This window comes from Anser cygnoides, chromosome 2 (assembly GCF_040182565.1).
Source record: "Anser cygnoides isolate HZ-2024a breed goose chromosome 2, Taihu_goose_T2T_genome, whole genome shotgun sequence".
Classification (NCBI taxonomy): domain Eukaryota; kingdom Metazoa; phylum Chordata; class Aves; order Anseriformes; family Anatidae; genus Anser; species Anser cygnoides.
The window spans coordinates 81,947,904-81,969,379 of record NC_089874.1 but is presented as its reverse complement, the minus strand read 5'-3'; the positions used below and the strand labels follow the sequence as shown (position 1 = coordinate 81,969,379).

Below are 21,476 nucleotides of genomic sequence, written 5' to 3'. Positions count from 1 at the left end.
CGGAGAGGAGTTGCCCAGCCCCTATGTCAAGAGCGGCAGAGGACTCGAAGAGAATTAGAGGGGAGAGATGAGCATGGAGGAAACAGCTGGCAAAGCAGTTTTGGGGCTGGGAAAGGGTTCCAAATCCCTCTCTGAAATGGATTGAAACTGGCATTCCCACAGAGGTGTGACTGCAGCTGAAGTACAATTTTCCAGGATCTTGGACAGAAACAGTAAATTAGACTTCAGGCTACATTTTAAAGGCTTTTCAGAGGGTGGGTGTCGGGGTTGATGTTCCTCAAACCTGGAGTGACAGTGCTGTGTAAGAAGAGGTGGCGAATCACTCTTAACATGCAAGAGCATTACGCTAAAATGTTGTGAAGTGGAAAAGTGAAACACTGAAAACAGTTTTAGTATGCCAGAAATAAGACCACCAGCTGCTGGCCCAGGGGGGATCTTCTTTGTCTGATTTGGATGAGCAGGGTTCTGCAGGAAAAACAGCATGTGATCCTGCGATGAAAGATCATCTCAAAGTTCCCCCACACAGCTGAACTGAAATAAGGGTGTGCGTACAAACTTTTACTTTGCTGTGGAACTTCCTGACTTGTCTGTATGACCCAGCAACCTCAGTTTGGATGGTGGATGCTGGCTTTTTAACACACCGGCTTTCTTCATGTGTACTTCATTATATGAAGATGAAAAGAGAGTAACACAAAAAGGTTTTGATACCTGAAAACCTGTCTAAGCATACTGGTTAGAATAATAAAAAGGTCTCTTTTCTTTCCACAGCCTTAGTTATGAAAGCCCCAGGATATAGACTAGAAAAAAGTAGCACAGATATTAATACTCTGATATTCATAAGACAGCATAAGTTGCTGATACCTACAATCCCACACACATTCATAAGACTGCTCCTTGTCTTCACTGTAAATAACTACCAGGGACTGTATCAGATGCAATGCTAACGTGCAGCATTGTTCTTTGTCCCAAAACCAAGCAAAAAGTCTTCCTCTGCTCACCAAGCCATATTTTCCTCTCATCACTTCACCTTTGCACAGATGCAGGACTTTGCACCTTGTAGACCAAGCAACTTCCTACTGTGGTTCAGGACTTTGAGAAAAGCTCAGGCTGGCCTTGGCAAAGACAAAGGAATTCCCTTACGTTTCTTCTTCACTAACATAAGGAACTCCGGGGGGAGAAAATTTTCATTTCTCCAAGACAAAAGGGATAATTTGCATGAAAAATAGTGTTCGTTTATATATATATGTATACATATACATATATATATAGTGAAATACTAATGGAGACCTACCGATTGTGATTTGAGCCCGTGCCACTTGGCTGATAGCAGCATGCAGTCACAGTGGGATTCTGCTGAGCAGAGTCTCTTGATAATACTAATGGAGAAGTTTATTTTGTAGTTCAAGCCTGAGAGAGCAGCACCCTCCATTTCCTCCAGTCTGGAGATGATCAACTTCACCTGTGAGACAGTACTGTGTGCCAGGGACAAGTCTGGAAGTCCAGTTACCTGACAGGACAGCAGCTGGCTGCAGCTGGAGAAGGCCTTCCCCAGTGGCACCCTTCCCCCGAGGAGATCTCCCTCCTCCTGTGTGGCCTCATACAGCTGGGCCAGCCTGTTACAGTGGGCACCCCAGGGTGCCCAGCCAGAAACAGGCTCTGATGCTGCACTGTAGTGCATTAGGTACCAACCCGGCTAGAGAAGTGGGCACAAAATGTGTGATTTTCAGACAGGTGTGTGACATTTACAGGTTTTTGATCAGAAAGGTAGGATAAACTCTAATTTCAAGTAATATATATTATTAAAAAAAAGTGTTTAGAAATAGTAATTGAAAAGTTAATGAACCTATTCATACAGGGGGGAGTATGTGTCCTTTTTCCCAACTATTTTGGTGAAGGTTCTTGATTCTGTACATGCACATGCTATGTCTCCTATAGAAGATGTAAGAGTGAAAACAACACAAGAATGCCTCCTGAAAATGTCTCAGTGCCCACAGTCTGCACCTTAGCTGGGGAGGGAAAGCAAAAGAAAGAGGGAGAGAACATCACGGTTTACAACACTTGCAAACTTCCAGGTCTGGGCTGTACAGCATGTAGTAAACAAAGCCTGAGTTATATCTGATAATCTACTTGGTTTCTGTCCAGAGCACCTGAAAGCTCAGGACAGAAAAGGGCATGTAGCAGCTGCCTCACTAGTAAGTCCCATCTGTCATTTGCACTGGGTGAGGTAACAGGACGACAGAAGAGGCCACTGTTGCCCATTGGGTGAAGAAGAACTTCTCTCTCTTGACATGTTTCATCATGGCAGACGATTCTGCAGTGCTTTAATAGCAGCTACTCACGCCCAGCTGCATCATGTGGCTATTACGCTATCAGAGAGAGGAAAGGGCAGGTGAGCTTGATGAGAGCTTGCACGAGCTTGTTCCAAAATGACATCAGAATCTGCAGGGAAATATCTGCAGAGAAATATGAACTTTGTGGCAAAGAAGGACCACAGGAAACTACAGATGTAATGAGCCCTCTGAAGGGTCAGTGTGGAGGAGGGCAGGAGGAAGGATGACAACCAAGAATAGCCACCAGCAAGGAAAGAGCCTGAGGAGTGAGTGATAGCTGTGAAAAAATTCTGCCCAACTAAATGGAGGAAAGGCAATCTTGAGGTGATGTTACTGCCCACTGGGAGCAATACTAAGGGGGCAAAGAAGGGAAGAGGACACGATGGACTCCAACAGCAGAAATTAACTCAAAAGGTTCCTTCAAGGGAAGGTTCCTTTATGGAGTGCAAACTAACAAAAAACATGAGGTCTCAAGAGAGAAGATAAGGTAGGGATGAGAATGATTCATCCCTCATCAAGGGGTGGGCTTCATGGGATGAAGAAAGATGAAAGCTTATTCCACATATTCCTTGTGATGGATGTCACAGCTGAAGGGAGTAATGACCATCTCTCTGCATAGGAGCCATGGATGCCTTTCTGTACTCTTCCCTTGCTAGCCTGGGGCTTTACTTTGAACTAGTGGGTAGGCTCTTCTCTGCTGTTTTACTCCTAAAAGAAATGGCACTGAAAACTCCCTTTTTTTTTTTTTTTTTTTCAATGGTGGTTTCACAGGCAACTCTCTTGTGAGGTTTTATAAAAACAGATTTTTTCATCAGTTGGTAAATTTTTTTTTTTTTTTTTTTTTTTACAGATTTCACTTCATTAATTCAGGGGCTGCATGTAGAAGAACATCTCCATGGCCCTGAACATCATTGCCCTTTGCTGTGTGCAGAAAGGTGGTTGCACATCCCTTAGGTGCTGTTGAGCAATGTCTACCTTGCAACTCTAACAGAAAACAGAAGTAGGGTGGAAAGCCTTTATGGAGTCCAAATTGCACTGGATATAGCCTTCTTCATGCTCTTGTGCAAAAGATCGATCTTTACAGGAGAATAATTGCAAAGAAGAAATGCTGATACTTCAAAAATGTCTTCCATCCTACGTCATAATTAAATGTTTAAACATCATAATTCTTTGTAGGTCGTAATTTTCAAATATTTTCATCTGATGAATCATTTGTGTTTTTGCAGTGAAATGTCAGTGTGTGACTTGCTTTCATACACTTATCTTCCTTCCTTTTTTCCTCAACCCTTAGATAAAAATGTTTGCTATGTCATAAGAGTCATATTCATCATATTCAAGTTCCACATCCCCTGAATAAGTGATATTTTCCATGATATGCTCCATGTAGCTGTATTCTATTGGATCTCATAATGCAAAATAATTTCTGAGACCATCAAATGCAGAGCATAGTGCTAAACTCTCTTGTTCTTCAAAACAGGATAGCCACATTCTAACTGCCTACTAGGGATGGTCCCTGGCCCATACAACTGTTCAGAAAAAGTGCTAATCGGCTCAGGACAAAGTTGTGCCAAGAAATATTTTTACAATTTTATGATATAGACAACAGCATTTTTCTGTCTGAGAACATTCCCAGGCACTCCTAATTTATTAGCATAGGACCATATGCAGCCCCAAATTACAATTCCTTTAAGACAGGATTCCACACTATGCTGTTTAAAGCTGAAGGGATTTATTGTTTAGGTTTTCCCTGAGAAACAATTGAAAAATGTTGAAGTAATGGATATTTTCTCACAGAGAACATTGATTCTGCAGATGTTGCACTTTTGGTTTTAAAATCATGAATGAGCAACTCCTACTTAGCATGAGACCCAAATTTTAATTGAACAATGAATTCTTTAGGCCCTTTTCTTTGTCAGCTTTACTACAGCTTTTTTTTTTTCCCACACTTTTTTTTTTAAAGTGTTTCAGAAATACTCATTGTCAACACTTCTGTGAGCACACAGTAGTATTTCGTAAGCGGGAAAAAGAAGTTCAACAAGATCAAAGAAAGAAGCATGCCAGTGTTGTGCAGGCTAACTCCTATTTAGCTAGATAGCAGCTATAAATGATTGTCTCTTCTACTGATAAGATTTCAGGACCAAAATTTAAAACAACACCATCCCGAAAAAATGAGAAACGTAACAAGAGAGACAAATAACTCTGGTGACTTGCCAAATGACATGCTGGGACTCCAGGCAGAAGTACAACTACATTCAAATCTCTAGGTGCCCTTCAGCCTCCTTAATCACAAGACAATCTCCTTCCTTTAGTCCCTAATTTCATACAGCTCATACATCTGATTTTCCACAACAAACCTTCAAGGACTCTAAGAGAAAAGAGACAATTCCACTGTGCAGCTCCAGCTCACTTCCAGGGCATGCTGCAGCCTATACACAAGTGAAGCAGCAGTGCTATGGAAAATCTATTTGGTGATAAATCTGTGAAAGAGTATCACTACATATAACAGTTAATTTGCAAGGCTAAGTAAAGTCGAGAGGAATGTAATTTTTGGTACCTCCTCAATTCTCAGTGCATGATTTTGCAGTAAAAACATTTATTTAACATAGCTTTATGACTGTAAAATGTTTTGTATTGGAGTGTGACTATGTAAGAAGCATTTGGCATAGCAGTTCTGATTACTTCTTTTAAAAAACGTGAATACTTGTGAATAAACTTCAGGACCGAGGGTTTTAAACAAAGTATATAAAATATAAATACAGAAGACTAAAGTAAGGTAAGGGAAACCATGTTATCGAGATGAGACATTGTCTGAATGCAAAAAGCAGCAGATGTAGCTAATAATTCAAAGGTTACTCAAGCAGGGATAAACGAACTAGATTTCTGATGTAATGATAATATGCATTTCATGTTCAAACTCTGAAGAGCAGAGTTGTTCATATAGACTCAAATATCACTGACTTACTAAGAAGATTCTGAATCTTCTTCACAGCCTTTTCCAGGACATAACAGTTGTTTCTTCTCAATTAAAAGTTGGTAGTAGCACTCAGAAGTACCCATTCAATGCTTACAAAGAACAGGCACTAAATGGGCGACTGAGAGCCAAACTCAAGTCTCCAATGGTCAGTAAGCAAGCTATGGAATTTGTGATTAGCAGAAATCAGGAATAAAATCTTGCCTCCATCAACCAAGGGCCTTTTACCAATGAATTAAACAGAATTTAGATTCCCCATTAAAGCTCACCCATACACAGCATGAAACGCAGCCTTGTAAAGGTAACTTGATACACAGCTGTGGGCTAAAGGTCAACTCACTTGGAATTTATTGCTATATATTTGCAAGTCTTCTGAGTTTCAGAAACAGGTTTGCAGGTTCACCTTGCAGAGAGGAGACTGAGAAAGAAAGGTATGATAAAAGGTTTCCTTTAACATTAAGGAAAAAAATGCAGAGTCTGAGAGAAGAGCTTAGGCCTGGTCTGCAATTGAAAGTGCTTAGGAGATGGGTTATGCTGTGCAGAACACTATTGACTTGTAGCTGTTGCATTGTGGATGCAGCAGTCGATCCACACAGATCCCACCTCAGAAGCATGAGGGCTCTGCCTTTCCATCATCCAAAAGGAAGCTGTGGTTTTAAAATGTTTGTGTTAAAAGACACTGCATTTAGTGGTTTTTGTACTTATATTTTAAACAGCCATTATAGTAGAAAGTTTTCCCGTATGATTTTTACAAACCTGGGAATCATTAGGAGTGTGGAAAAATGCAAAGGGAAGAACACGCTCACAAGCAGTCTGACTTTCCCCTCCAGCTGCTACCGTGAACAGTGACCAAGAGAATCCGTAACATGTAAAAAGAGTGAACTCTTCACATGTGAGAATAAAATGAATAAACATAGTTTTACACTAATTTTACAATCACTAATAACACTAGTCACCATTCTCCAAGCTTTTTAATCTATCTCAAATGTAACAGAAATAAGTTCCTTTATTCTAGCATTTTAAAAATCTTTACTGAATGGTCTTTGCTAATAGGAGAGAGACTCCATGTTTTAGTTTCCCCTTTTATTTTATTTTTCAGATTGAAAAGGTACATGAAGGTTGCTACAATATCACTGAGGATTTTTGAAGGTTAAAGTTTTGTTCGGTTTTTACTTTTACTTCTATTTACATGGCTTTTACGTTATACTGCCCAAAAGGGAGAGGAGGAGGGAAAAATCTGATCTGAATGAACTTTGCCTGCTGCTAGCACATGGCAGAGCTCTGAATGCTCCAGCTACTTTCTGAACCCTATAAATACAGATTGAGCAAACCAGGATTGGTTCAATCAGCAGGATTTTTTTTTTCCTTGAATCAAAGAATCAAAATGAAAGATGATCTAAATTTGGATACTGTTTTTTTCTAAGTTCCTACATTCTGGAAAGTGCCTAGATGTTGGTGATCATTCCAAGCAGGAACTGTTTGTCCATAAGTGATCCACCTCAGCTGTGCACCATCTGTAGACATGTAGCAGTGAACTGCTTTGCATATTGAGGCTACGGAGGGAGAAGAAACCCTCCCTGTAGGCTCTCAGAGCCAGTTAACCATATATAGTGTGAAATACAGACACTCAAATGGCCATGCAACTGCTAAAATTATCAGATATGAAAGACTTTGAACAGCAGGAAGAGGTAAAGAGATGCAGTCAGCCATGAAGTGTCGATTCTATATAGTTTTCCTTATCACCCTTCATAGCCCTAAAAGGGGGACCATGACTATGAAGGAAGTCTTTCAAAGATAAGGAATGTCTTATTTTATTTAACACAAGCACGTGTATAAGCAAAATGATTTATGTTTGCCATTCAGCCATATCAGAAATTTATGTAATCATCTTGTTTTCCTCATTCGAATCCTCTCAGGCTCTTATGCACTCTCCCTGCCATACATTAGAGAGAGCTTTTCAGTCTCATTTCTTGTTCTCACTCTCCTACTTCTTGCTGCCCTGAGTAGGTTTAACTACCTTCCTGCTTCCCATATTCTTATTACCTTTCTTTCTCTCTCCTTTCCGCTACAATCCCTCTTCCTTATTCCAGTGTTCCGTCAGGCTCCCAGGACATTGCTCTCCACTCACAAGACTCCGGGTTCTCTTCCTCTACCACTTTCTCCCACACTTTATAGTCTCTCGTCTTTTAGCAATCACTACTATACACAGTTGTGCATTTATGATTGTAAACAGCCCCATTCTTTTCTGCTCCCAGCACTTCCAAAAAAAAGAAAAAAAACGGAAAAAAAATAAATTCCCCTTTTTCTCCCTACCATCATAGCCTAGAGAAGAAATAAATAGCTTGATTAGACTAAATTTGTGGGTTTATTTTTTTTAATTTACTTTTTTTTTTAGATCTAGTTTAGCAGATAGTGTGTGAGTATAAGTGTATGCTTTTTGATGGAAAATGACAGAGAAGAAATGTTTTATAGAAATGTTTCGTGTTCACCTTGAAAGGAGCCAGCTCCATTTGGTGTTCTGCTTCCTGGAAGCAGGAGTACAGACGTCCACTGTGGTGAAAGCTCTGCCACTACACAAGTCTCTTCTTATCTGCTTCATGTTTTCCCAGGTAAGAGCAGAGACTAGGGAAAAGAGAGATCTCTGTGATCATCAGGGCACTCTCATGGGTTTTCTTGACTGCTGGCAGCGGGTGCAGAGCAAGTGGAGAGCAGAGGCAGGAGGCAGAGCACTGGGATGGTGTGACCACCATGGCCAGGTCACACAACTTCATGTGGGCAAGACTAACCACTGAGGGCTTCTTTGTTCAGCAGACCCCAGTCTTTGCTGAGTCTGGCACATTGCAGATTAAGAGACTTGGTTGCTGTTCATACCAATTTGGCTTGCACTGGCATAAATATCAACTATAAAATTCATGAAGTTGTTCTAAAACTCCTTCCCCATTAAATATAGTATGACAAGCTTATTTGAACACATTTGGTGACTAACATATGCAGCTTAAATACTATTCAGCTCTCTTTGGCCTCCTGTACTTGCAGTAGTGCAGTTCATTATGATGTAGTTTATTTGTCATACTAGAGGACAGAATGAAGAGGCAGGACTGATTAATTGTTATAGGGACCTTTTTAAATTTCCAATACTTCAGCCAAGTCTTCCACCCCCTTTTCCTTCTCTGCCTAAATGATCTGAGGCTGTTTCTCATCACGTGCAAATCCCACCATCTCTCTGGAGACAACTCATGGAAAGCACAACAACATCACTTTTGTGCTAATCCAAACCTTTTCCCAGAAGGGCTGAACATCTTTTTGGCAGATCAGCACTAGTTATTGTGCAGTTTTGCATTATGTTATCCTGTCCCTCTCCTTTGCCTTTTGGCAGGTTGTCAGATATCATTAAGATGATCTTAGTGATGTAGCATTATACATTTAGTTTTGCCTTTTCTTTGCTTAATAATAAAGACACAGGAGGATATAAGTTGGGCATGGAAAGGGCTGAAGAGCATTAGCCTTTTCTTCTCCATTCAGTGAAATGATGTTTCATGTGTGTACCTGTGATGTACAAACATGCATCAATATATGTGCCAACACGAAGGTTAAAGAGCTGGGGAATCCTAAGGTGCCTTCTGATCCTCCAGAATTTTCAGCTGTTTGGGCCAGGAAAGACCCAATAAATATGCTAGGAAGCTAGTGAGGTCACATTTCCAAGCAAGTTAATCTGTTTTCTGTGGCACTGCTTTTATAGGAAGGCAATATTTCTTCTGTAGGGCCTACCTTCTTCAGAAACAGAAACTGATGTAGCATCCCATAGTGTTAAGCATGTATCTGAGAGGTCAGTCAAGATGGCTAGGAAAGCTTCAAGCAAGAGCTATAGCTAATATCATTAATTGTTGCAAATGCATTTCCAATCTACTGAAATAATGTTGCTTTAATTTGAATAATTTTCTTTAGCATGTGATTGGGAATTTTACAATTTAACTTCATTTTTTGGGAAATAGAGAAACTCAAAAATATTCAGATAAAATGAAAGATTTCATTCTGGTACAATAAGTTCCTTTACCCCTTTATATTATACCATTAAAACCACACTTGTAAGTTTTCTAGTGGAACTGAAGGAGAACATGCAAAAAAAAGCTTTTAAAATATGAAACTATTTATTTAGAAAATGTCAGAACAAAGCATTCTTGCATTTTCTGTCATCCTTGAAGTATTCACCCCACTGAACAGTTAAAAAACCAGACTCATACAGGTTCATGAAAGGTTTTAGCATCATAAAATCTGCATTGTTTTGCCCTCAAAGTCTTTAATATGAACATATTTGCAAAGGCCTTCCTCTTACTAGATAGAAGACTGCATTCCACTCCTGAAGGTCTAACTCACACCCACTTCCTCTGCAGAGGGGCTCAGATTATGCAAACTAATTTTTTTTTTTGACTGCTATTTAATTAGATACATATTTACAAGCTTTTTGCTTGTTCCTGAATTTCATCGTCCACGTTACAGTACAAGACCTTTATAATAGACTCAGTTCAAGGAGCTATACTCGTCACCTCACATATAGCACAACATCACTGGTTTCTCATCTGCCTTCACGTTTATTGGCAAACGAAGTGACCCTTGCAATTAAACCATGACATTACAAAATACTGTTGTCAGAGGGGATCTCTGCCCCACCACTGTGCTCCCATGAAGGTCACAGGCTCTGTTGTGTGGGCAGCTTCAAACATGACCTGAATACAGTCAAAGGACAATCCTTTCTACTGTGTAAAAAGCCTCAATCATATTCCCAAACCATGCTATAACCTTGAATAAAGAGGCTTTAGCATGGTCGAAGACAGAATTTAGGTCCCTTCTATGCTGCAGAAATGGAGTCATGCTTTAATTGTATTTCAGGGATAAAGATATTGTAATTGGGTCCCATGGAATACATTTTTCTTTAGATATAGCTAAACAGAAGGCCTTAAATCTCTCAAGGACATAAGATGCCATTCTATCTTTTTTCAGCACTTGTATGAGACTAAAGGACTGTGAAAAATGAAATGGGAAGGACAAGAAAGACTTCAACAGATGTATGTTGATTTATACAAGTTGAAAATTTGACCCTTCAAGAGACGGTAAGGTCATTTGATCCAACCAAACATAAAACCATGATTTTCAGTAAGATCATTTTTTGTTAAGCTTTAAGATATATGTTTGTCCTTCACCTTCAGAAAACTACAGAAACAAACATATTTACTTAAGTATATATTTACAAGACCGAAAACTTTAACTTAGACTATATCCTAGCTCTGTGAGTTCACAGTACAGAGGATTCGTCATCTTTATACTCTGAGGAATCTGTGTTAATATATATATTTTTTCAGTTTTCCATAGTGGCTCCAGATGGTCTTCCACCTTACACTTTTGCTCATTAGCATAGTGGAATCTGTCTTATTTGACAATTTTTTCCCGATCCTTCTGTACCTCAATATGAAGTCCACCAATATCGTATCCTTCTCTATCATATCCACCACCTTAAGAATCTAATCCAGCTGAGAAACAGACTGAATCAGAATCAGACAGCTCTTGATTATTCTTTTATACAAAATATACTGGAATAAAAATTAAAGGACTGTCCACATGTCTACTTCAAAAAATTTTCACTCTTTCATAAGAACATTTTTAATGCTGCTTTAGTCAAAAGAAAAAAAAAATCCAGGAGCTATAAACCGAGTTATGCTTCTGGCTAATGATGGGATTCATCTCACCTAACCTTAGCCATCTAGAAACTAGACATTTAGCTTAACCTAGGTGTCAAGACTGCTGTTATTGCCAAAAGTCAGAATTTTGACATCTCACTAACTGAGACACTTATCTTAAGGTGGGAAAAATGTCTTTTGGAGATGCCTTTCTCTCTGAAGCAACTACAGAAGGAGCTTGGATAACTAGCTTATAGCAGGTACCTTTTTAAAGACATCTCACCTGCCTCTGAGTCTGTAACTGGGCACTTATTCTGAAGCAAACTTTTCTCAAACATATCACCATTAAAAGCTGAGCCCTAAACAGAAATAAGAGCCTTCTAACAGAAGCCAGAGCCTTGATGTTATTTGTTTTATATCAGGAATAGCACTTCTACCAAGCTAAAAATAGGAATGAATTTCCCCATCTCTTTGTCAGTACAGCAACAACCAAAAAGACAGGTCAGTAAAACAAACTCCTAGGGCTTGAAGAAATAAGAGATAGGATTTTCAAGAGACAATGTTTTTAAAGAGTCTCTTTTCTGCTCATAAATGCATCAAATCCTTCACTTTCTTTAAGATGTTTTTAAATCTGATTCTCTGCATTATTTGCTACAAGTGCAGTGGATTGCCTTTTTAACCTCTTTTCCATTTCACCTCTGATTTTTATTTTGATGCTGTAGACAACTCACAGCTCTGTAAATACCAGGGATCCTGAGGTGGCTTTTTACTTCTTCCTACAGGTAGCAAAATGCCTGGTGACTCTTTGTGTTCAGCCTCAGAACACATCCCTCAGAACTGAGGGATGCACAGTCTCCAGTTTGCCTAGAGTATAAACATGAAATAAAACATACCGGAGCTTATACTGTTGAATAAAACAAATAGGGTCATAACCATCTCTACTGTGCACTTCCACAGCAGGACCAAACAAAGACTTTAAATAGGAAAGGTGTGATGGGGACAAATCATGCTGGCAGTCACGTGTATGCTACTGCCCGCTGTTGCATTAAAAGAGACGTTATTGTGTGACTTTTCCCTCCTCTCCTCAAACTCAAACCAGTTGAGCTCTCAGGTGGTTGGCAGAAGTTCCCTATCCACCCTCCAAACTACAAAGTTGTCACATACATTTCCTCAGAACATCACAGGAAGATTTCTGGCAAGCAATCTGAAGACTCCTGCACATGCCAGCAATCCAGATACCAGCAGCACTACACCTCAAGTGCCAGAGAGAATCCATTCATCCAGCAGTGACTGTATCTGTTTGCAAATTAATTTCCTTGAATATATTCCCATTACCCAAAGAAAACAAATTCACAGAGAAATGTGTGCCCTGTAGATAATCCAAACAAAGCATGCTTTACAGATGGGAGATTAGCTAACAGAATCTGAGATAATGCTGTCTCAGCTCAGTGCTAGATTACTTGTGTGCATCCCTTTCTTACAAATTAACACAGGAAACAATTGCAAGATTTAAAAGTATGCCTCCTTTTTCTACACTGTCCTTGACAGATTTTGTATATTGGCTCTTGGTATAAATCTGTGTATTTCCACTGAAGACAGTTATGCTGCTTAGAGTCTCCGAGGAGCTAAGTATAAGATTTTTAGTCAAGTCTTTATTGTAGAGCTACTTAGAGAATTGTAAAGCTCTTCACAAGGAGCTACCTGGTCTAACCATCAAAGCACTAAGTTGACTATCAGGAGAACTGGTCTCCATCCCAGCACAAACTTGGATGCATCACTTGATCTTCTTGTGCCTCTATTTCTTTCCTGAGAACCAAAACTGATTACTCATTTCATAGACTTTTAAAGGCAAAAAACCATGACAGAAGCCAAACTATCTCCTGCTATCACACAAGGAAGTCTGCATTAGAAAAGCTGCATCAAATATCTAACTTTCAGTTGAGTGGCAAAGCATCTTTTTCAAAGATGTCCAGTCTTTATTTAAAAATCTAATTAACAGAGGATCAAACGCATTGATAGGCTAGTCATTTCTTTGTTTAGTTACCCCTCTTAAAAAACATATACCTGTTTTTTGGTCTGAATTTTATATTTTATATTTTATATCAGATTCCTGTCATCAGACCTCATAATGTCTTTGGAAATGTTTCTGCTCTTTATTATATCATACAAGCATGAATAAATACTTCTTTTTACAAGCAAACATGTTAAGTGTTTTAGAGTATGTCTGGAGAGGAAAATTCAATTGCATGTTTGCCTACATGCCATCTGCTTTACCTAATGAAAAGAAGGATATGATATCTTTGACTCAGTGTCTTCACAACAAGGCTACCAGAACATATGCAGTAAACACAACAGGCGGCATCCATCCTCACAGATGAAATCTTAGCCTTCTAAAGTCAAGCTGGCTTTCTGATCTAAATTGTTCTTTATGTCTTGTTTATTATATATATATTTATTTTTATTTTTTTCAGAGAAACAGCATTTTTTCAACATATTTCCAATGTATTTCCAGAAAAAAAGGAAAGGGAAGGGAAGGGAAGGGAAGGGAAGGGAAGGGAAGGGAAGGGAAGGGAAGGGAAGGGAAGGGAAGGGAAGGGAAGGGAAGGGAAGGGAAGGGAAGGGAAGGGAAGGGAAGGGAAGGGAAGGGAAGGGAAGGGAAGGGAAGGGAAGGGAAGGGAAGGGAAGGGAAGGGAAGGGAAGGGAAGGGAAGGGAAGGGAAGGGAAGGGAAGGGAAGGGAAGGGAAGGGAAGGGAAAAAGGAAAGGAAAGGAAAGGAAAGGAAAGGAAAGGAAAGGAAAGGAAAGGAAAGGAAAGGAAAGGAAAGGAAAGGAAAGGAAAGGAAAGGAAAGGAAAGGAAAGGAAAGGAAAGGGAAGGAAAGGGAAGGAAAGGAAAGGAAAGGAAAGGAAAGGAAAGGAAAAAGACAAATTTAGTCAACTTAAGTCAATCATCCAGGTCTTGTTGCAGTTACGAAGTACTGCTAGAGGCTGACTCAGCCCTGCCTGGGGTTGGTATTTAAAATGGAGACCAACCCAGCCCACTGTATTCGCCAGTGTCCAAAACCAAGTAAGTTGAGTATAAAACACAAGGTCTGAGTATAAAACACAAGGAACTTATATATGCTGCTCTCTGAAATACCATTTCAGCTTTCAACAACTTGCAACTACAGATCTCCTCAGAAAAATGTAGTCTTATACATATGTAAAATTTCTCCTTTAAATTTATCCTATTCTTGAACCCATGCCGACTTTGAGCTATGATGACGACTGCTGTGACAAAGAATGAGACACCTAACCTCGCATGCTGAGAAGATCTACCTTCCTGTGTTTGTTTTGAAACAGCCACATGTTATTCTCATTTGATGTCCCCTGGATCATGTGTTGGACGCAATGAGTAATCAGTCACACATACTCACCCAATCTGCTATTTTTATAGGCATTTACCCTCACATCAATCAGCTGTCTTAGACTGAACCAACTGTCCTATTTTCCAGGTTGAAGAATGCTAAGTTACTAAGTAGTTCCCCGTGAGGAAGCCACTCCATTCTTTTCATCACAGAGGAAACCTCAGTTATTTGTTGTCTAAATTTTAGATGGCAAAGGTCAGTAGAGTTGAATACCACCGTACATACTCAGAGTTTCCAAGCCACATGAGTACCTCATTACATTTGAGAGGGAGAGTTCCGGAACAAAAACGTTTGAGCTTTAAATGGAAAAGATACATACAAAGAGACTACATGAGGCTTAGTTCATCAGGAAAGTTTTAAGATATACAACAGCAAGTGCTTTGGGAACTGATTCTACCCTTATTCATGCCAGTGTGCATCTGTTTATTCCCTGAGACGTCAGCAGTGGTGCAGTGTTGTAAAAGACAGAAGAATCAGGCTCATAAAGTTTATATTTTATGACCTTGCAAGAACATGCAGACTTAAGTTCCAATAACAAACATTTCTAGCAAGCATGCTTTGAAATGTGTTTGACCTCCCTAACTGCTTCCCTCCAGCAGACAACGCTGCATGATGCACACCTACAAAGTGCCATCAGCCAAGCCATTGCTTCTCCCTCTGGTGAAGATCTAACCATCAGTTGCCAAATGAGGATCCAGAAATTATTTTATTTATATGCAAACACCATGTCCCAGATAGAAAGAAGACAGCTTGTGTTTTCTTGATTTTCTTCTGAAACTAATGGAAGGAAAGAATCAAAGATAATTATCCAGAGTACTTATTTAAAAGGAAATTTTGCATTGCTATAGAAATGACATATGAACAAAATCAGGCAAAAAGCTTAGCAAAAGAGAAAAACTGGGCTTATTCTATGGCAAAGTCAGAAAGTTATTAAATAGACAGGCATTGTATAAAGACATTGATTGTTGCTCAATGTGCCAGGTGATTTAATACGTTCCCCTGGCTTCCAGCCACCACTGTCTTATCTGGAGATGACTAAGTGAAAGAGTTGCAAGCATGCAAAGGAAGAGCTCAAAGTGGGATATCACCTTCCCAAATGAAACAGCTATAGACATGGCCAAAGACACAGCTACATCAAGTCCACCGGACTGAGTCAGCTAGCTCCTGAAAAGTAGGTCTGATCACTCCTGCTTTAACTACACACTCTGGAAGTGAACAAGCATATGCAGTCATATTAATATTCATCCCTTTCTGAAGTCCTCACTCACTCTATCAGCAGCCAAAAAAGCACCAAAAGCTATTGCCTGGGTGCAGAATTTCCATCTGCTACTATTTTCTACCTGTTTCCTTCCACATTAATCAAATCTTAGCATTGACAGAGTGACAACCGGTATAAAGGATGACAAGGTCTTTGAGGAGGAAAATATCTAGTGCACAAAGCTCTACACAAGCATTTTTTCATAGACAGACTTGTACATCCATCCGTCTGTCCTTCCTTCCTTTACTTCTTTCTTTGAAAAGGATGTACACTATTTGATTACTGTAATCTAGTAAATATGTGTCTTGGCCATGTTAAAAGATACAATTAATGTCTCTCTTTTCTTTTCTGTTCAATGGCCTAAAGCACACAGCTGCAGCAATATTTGCTGAAGCTCAGGGGATAAATCACACTGAAATTTTACCCAAGTGAATTCTGTTGTCAGATACGATAGGTAAATAAACATTTTAGTTCAATAGCTTGCTGTATTAGTGCTGTATCAAATGGCACAAGATTTGTATTCTTGAGAGAACTTGAGGATAGTAAGTGATTGAAAATTTATTAAAAATTGTTTCCATTTTTTTTTCCAATAAAATACATGGGGGAAAATCTACCAACACTGTCAATTTTTAGTGAAACACATATTTTTAATAAATAAATAAATAAATAAAGTCTTTCCTTTCCCAAAATGGTTTGGAAATAATTCATTGAGTGGTTTTCCCCTTCTAAATTCTTCAAGTGAAATATCACTCTAGATCTTTTTCATTGATTTTAATTTACTTTTTAATAAATTAATACTAGTCTTTGTAGTTTCCATACTGTTGAATCCCAAGAAAGCCTCTATTTACCAGATGCTTATGGAAATCACATATGCAAAAATGCATTGGTTCAGATGGAAGGTTTGGTATTTTCCAGGGGAAAATATCCTCCAATTGCTGATTTATTTTCATGCCAAGTATGTGTTCTTCCACTATAATCCTCTGATTAGGCCACATAAAATGGCCTTTAGTTTCAACTGCTTGTTTTCTCCTTGCCCTACTAACAGTATTAGGTTTGCAGAGAAACAGGCCTCAAGCTAATATAAATCAGTAAATTACATTTCAAGCCATCGTCCTTTATCGTTCCACACTGGGCATACACAACAAGGACAGCTCAAAAGGCTGGTTAATTGCCTTAGGAATTGCAAGATCAAAGTCAGGCTCAGAGAACCCAGCATTGCAGGAAGAAGGAAATCTGCAATCCCCCCTTTTTAAAAGCCTTGACTACCCTGGGCTGAGATTTCCTTATGATCTTCCTTCGATTTACTGGTGCTGGTGCACCACTGCTGTTGCTAGAGAGATGAAATTCTAACATCACCCAGGGGTCTTATCCTAGTGCCATGTACATTATTATGTGCAGGGCCAGAAAATGGAGACTTAAAAATGCCAAGAACTTGCTTAAATTAGACACTCAGAAAATCATAGAAAAATTGAGGTTGGAAGGGACATCTCCACCACTATCCTCTGCTTGAAGCAGGATTTACTTTAAAACTAGACCAGGTTCCCTGTAGCCAATGCTCACTGAGTTATAAATATCTCCAAGGATGGAGATGCCATGATGTCTCTGAATGCTTTATCTGATGCTTGACCAGCTTCAGCAGAACGTTTTCCCCTTATATCCAGTTGGAGTTTCCTTTGCTGTAGCTTGTGAACATTGCTCCTTGTCCTTTTGCACTGTACCTCTGAGGGAAGTATGGCTCAGTATTCTCTACAAGCTCTTGCAGGACCCCCTTTGTGCACAGCTGCTGCCCCATAACCAGTCCGTACCCAGCCTGTACTGCTAGGGATCATTCTGTCCCCAGTGTGGCACTATTTTTTTGGGGTTGTTGAACACCATGAGGTAGCACAATGGGGCGTGAAGCTTCTCATGACTCCTCTAGCAAATATCTTGCATCTACTGCCAAAACCCAGAACAAGGCCATCTCTACCTGTCACCGTCAAAGTCAGCCCACACGTACAGAGAATAACGCTGTTAATATTCATTAAGATCATATCTTCCACACACAGGCAAACTTGATATATATTCAGTGTCTTGGAAGTTCAAATAAGCAAATCAAAAGCTCAGCCTGTTCTGTACCCATGAAAAAGGTGTCAACTAAAGCTTTAATATTTTTCTTGTCAGCAGCAACAAACTGAATAAATCCAGTTAATGAACTCATCCTGTTTATCCCTGACATTAATAGGAAGTGAAAATTACCTCTAGACCTATCAGTGTTTACAATAGAGCACTATGAATCTTAAGTATTGTTAATGATCATTTCTTTACGCAGAAGAGCAGTTATAAGCGTCAGCTTTATAGCTGGCACCATGCAACAGCCGAGTCTCACAGACAAGAGTGAGCATCAATAAGCAAACATCATTCTACAGAGCAGGTGATGGTAACCTCTCCGTGCTGCCTGAGACTAAACCGTCATCTGCATGAATATTAACATTATTGATATTCACAACCATATTGCATAGGCCATTCAGCTATCGCAGGGCTTGGGCAAGATTCCCAGGGTCAACACAGCATTGGTACAAGAAGACAATGCAAAAATATGGTAGTAAAGTGCAATAACATCTCAAGTATAGGGCAGGGTGGAAATGTGCAGTTCTGCAAAGGAAATTGTAGTGAAGCACTCAGATTGTAAAATCTTTGGCAAACCAACAGTTTGAAGGAAGTTGCAAGGTGAAAAAGAAGTTTTCTACAGAGTCATTGCAGCATCGAGTGCCTTTTGGGTAATCCCATTTCTGTTTCTTGATTGAGCAATACAAAGCAAAGCAATCGCACATTCACAGACACATTTAAGACAGATCAGTTATGCATCCTGGCACTAGTTATCCTCTCTCTAACAGCACCAAGATAGTATCACTGCTCTGTTTGCAGAAATCACTTCTTGTCCTTAATGTAAAGCTGACAACTATTCTGTAGAGCCTCTATGAATAAAAATGTGCTCTTGGACACGTCTTTTTTTTAAGAGATGGAAGCAAGATTTGGAAATGAAGAACTGCAGTTATTCCTTATCATCAAGTTTTTGCCATCATAACCATAACCAACATCATTTAAGCTATACTTCGTGTGAAGCAGAACAATGGTCACCCCATAATGATTCATACATGCAAATCAATGTGGTGAGATCTGAGTAAATAAAGGCTAAATGCCCACAGCTGTCAGAGCACACTGGTAACAAGAAGCAGTCTTCAGGAGAATAAAAGTATGAGATATTCAAGCAATTGCACTGCAGTACAGAACATAGATCTTGTGTCTTAAGCTCAGCATTGTGAACCTTCTCAGGCTGCTGAACTCCACACTGAGCAGCAAGCCCTTAGGCTTTATTAGCCCTTTCTATATAGTACGTTCTTCTTGTACAGGTTATGAGCCTTTCTCATAACCTTTGAGTTATGGCAAACAGGTAAAATACCTCAGCTCTTGGGAGCTCACAGAGGAGGTAGCCAAGGCAGTGGATTTCAGTCTTCATGCATTTGCATGACTAAAAGTTTCATTACAATTGTGGGTACCTGAACAGTAAATGTACGGTTACCAACAGCCTCTTTACAAGAAGAGCAGAGGTGGAAAACTGAGGAGGTAGGTCAAATCTCTCCTAAGGCAGGTAATCCACTAAAACACCTTGCCAGCTGAAACATACTTAGAAAAATTGTCAGACGTTAGACATTTCCATGACAATGTGAAATTTTCAACAAAGCTATAACTGGGGTTAGGCACCCAGAAGTATCCTTGCGGTACTTGAGTTAGCTGGCTATCAGAAAGCCAAATGGGCACATGGAACAGAAAGCCAGTGCCATGCATTCAAGAGCTCTCTGAGCATCATTTCCAGCAGCAGCAGCCCTGGCAGCAGGCTGTTCACAGAGCATTGCTTCAGCAGTTTGCCTACAGTGTTTATATTTGCAAATTCCTGGCTGCAAGCAGCAGGCTTCTTTTGTGATTAAGAAGGTAAGCATTAGGACAAGTGGCATATTACTTCCATGCTTCCAAGAAAGGGGATTTTCTATTAAAAAAACAATTTCTTGTATAAATCTCCCTTTCCTCTCCTCCCCTCCAACCTCCCTCTCACCATCATGGGATTCCCAAGATATGCAACCCAACAGGCCTCAGAAAGGGTTGTTTTAATGCTTGATGGATGCTGTGACTTTTGGCACTGTGGGAACCGCTTTCCTCTCCCTGTGGATAATATCCTGAGAAGACCTGGTGTGAAGAATGTTTCTCATAGCAGCAGGAGCAGGGCAAATGGGGCCAATCTGAGAGATAAATGACTCTTTTGTTTTGCTTTCCCGAAATGCACGTTTTAATTTAGAGTTCTCTCCTTGTGTAGTCTAGGCTCAGCTTTGACATCTTAAATGCGAGTATTTGTAGGGGAAGCAATGAGATCCTCAGATGCTCTATTTAGTTATACTGTGGTTAGAGAGATCAGTTGCTTGAGCTTTCTCAAGGCTCTCGTTCAGCTGGGATTCTCCCAGAACACAAAACACAATTAAAAGACATTTGCAACCTTAAACAGTTTTCTTAGATCCTCAGAGGCATTTAATTGGACTTATGCTGCTCTCTATAAGAGGTTATGTCAGACCTCGATTTCAAAAATTATTTTTCAGCTTCATACACTTGAGACAAAATTTCCCAGTCAAAAAGGGACTTAAGGGATAAAGGATTTAGCTTATGAATCATGGCTGCCTATAAATCAAGACTGTAGCTCAACTGGAAACAGAGGACTTTATGACAGTTTCCACTTCTTTATGATCCAGTCCAAAGAAAGTCACAAGCATGGGAAGTCCTTCCTTTGTTCAGAGGAGAACAATCGCTCTGGAAACACCAGAAGAGAACATGAGTGGAGTAGCAGCAGCAAGATTTCCCCTCTTCAGCAGGGTGGGTTTGCTCTGAGTTATATTTATGTAATCCATTGATAGCAGGATGGGGCTTAATAGGTTAATCAAGGACAGAATTGGCCCACTTGCTCACAACAGCATTTAGAATTCAAGGACTTCACTTGTAGCAAGCAGCCAGGATAACTTCAGAGGATTTTAATATCATGTTGAGAATAAACTATGCTGGAGTATATCTTAGCCGTATTTGCTAATGTGAGTTTGGATTTAGGACACTTCACTGAAACCTACAGCATCACTTTCTCCAGGGTTTTGGCCCTCCCAGACCTACCCCTCACTGTGCCAGTTACTCCAGAAAGGCAGAGCTTATGCTTTTAAAATCATCTACCAGTAATTAGAAGACAAAATTTGAAAACTGGGCACAATTTAAGCTACCTAAAATCCTACAATGAGCTCATAGCTTCTTAACATCTAAGTTTTCAAGACAGCAATAAAAGGAAACAAAAGAAAATGGTGTTATGGCAAAAGGATAGAAATTAATAGTAATGAGACGCAGTCAAAAAGGCTATATTTAAATAGGAAAATGAGCAGGATTCATTAAAATAGGAGTTATTTCCCAGAGGAAATCATGAAAATCTCATGGCTTGAGAAAGTCACAATTTATAATAGGTGAAGTTTTAGAAAAGGCCCTGCAGAGACCTTCTTCCATTGCACTGAGAAGAGCTGAAGAACACACCTATGATTTTAGTCTTTTCTGCCTACAGATATAATGTTTGGGCATGAATGTTTGTTTTACCACTAGAACAGGCAACACTACATCCTATGTGTTATTCCTCCAAAAGAAGAAAGGTGCTTCTTGATGGACATGTTCACTATTGATTTTTTTTTTTTCTTGGGGAGTGGTTGCTGGTGGGAGGGGTGGGGAACTGAAAAATGAGCCAGAAAGGAATAATGAAGAGATTTTTATTGCTAGTCCAGCTGAAAGAAAT

At 39.6% G+C, this 21,476-nt stretch overlaps 1 long non-coding RNA gene across 1 annotated transcript in view; it reads right to left on the bottom strand.

Annotated features, from left to right (window-relative positions):
- Nucleotides 1-5,197: 5,197 nt before the first annotated feature.
- The window catches only part of LOC125184297 (uncharacterized), a 51,499-nt gene continuing 35,220 nt past the window's right edge, over nt 5,198-21,476 (bottom strand). The window contains exons 3-4 of the long non-coding RNA XR_007168081.2: nt 7,791-7,923; nt 5,198-5,719 (exon numbers count right to left, since the gene is read on the bottom strand). This is a non-coding gene — a long non-coding RNA (uncharacterized lncRNA). The remainder of the gene's footprint in view (nt 5,720-7,790; nt 7,924-21,476) is intronic.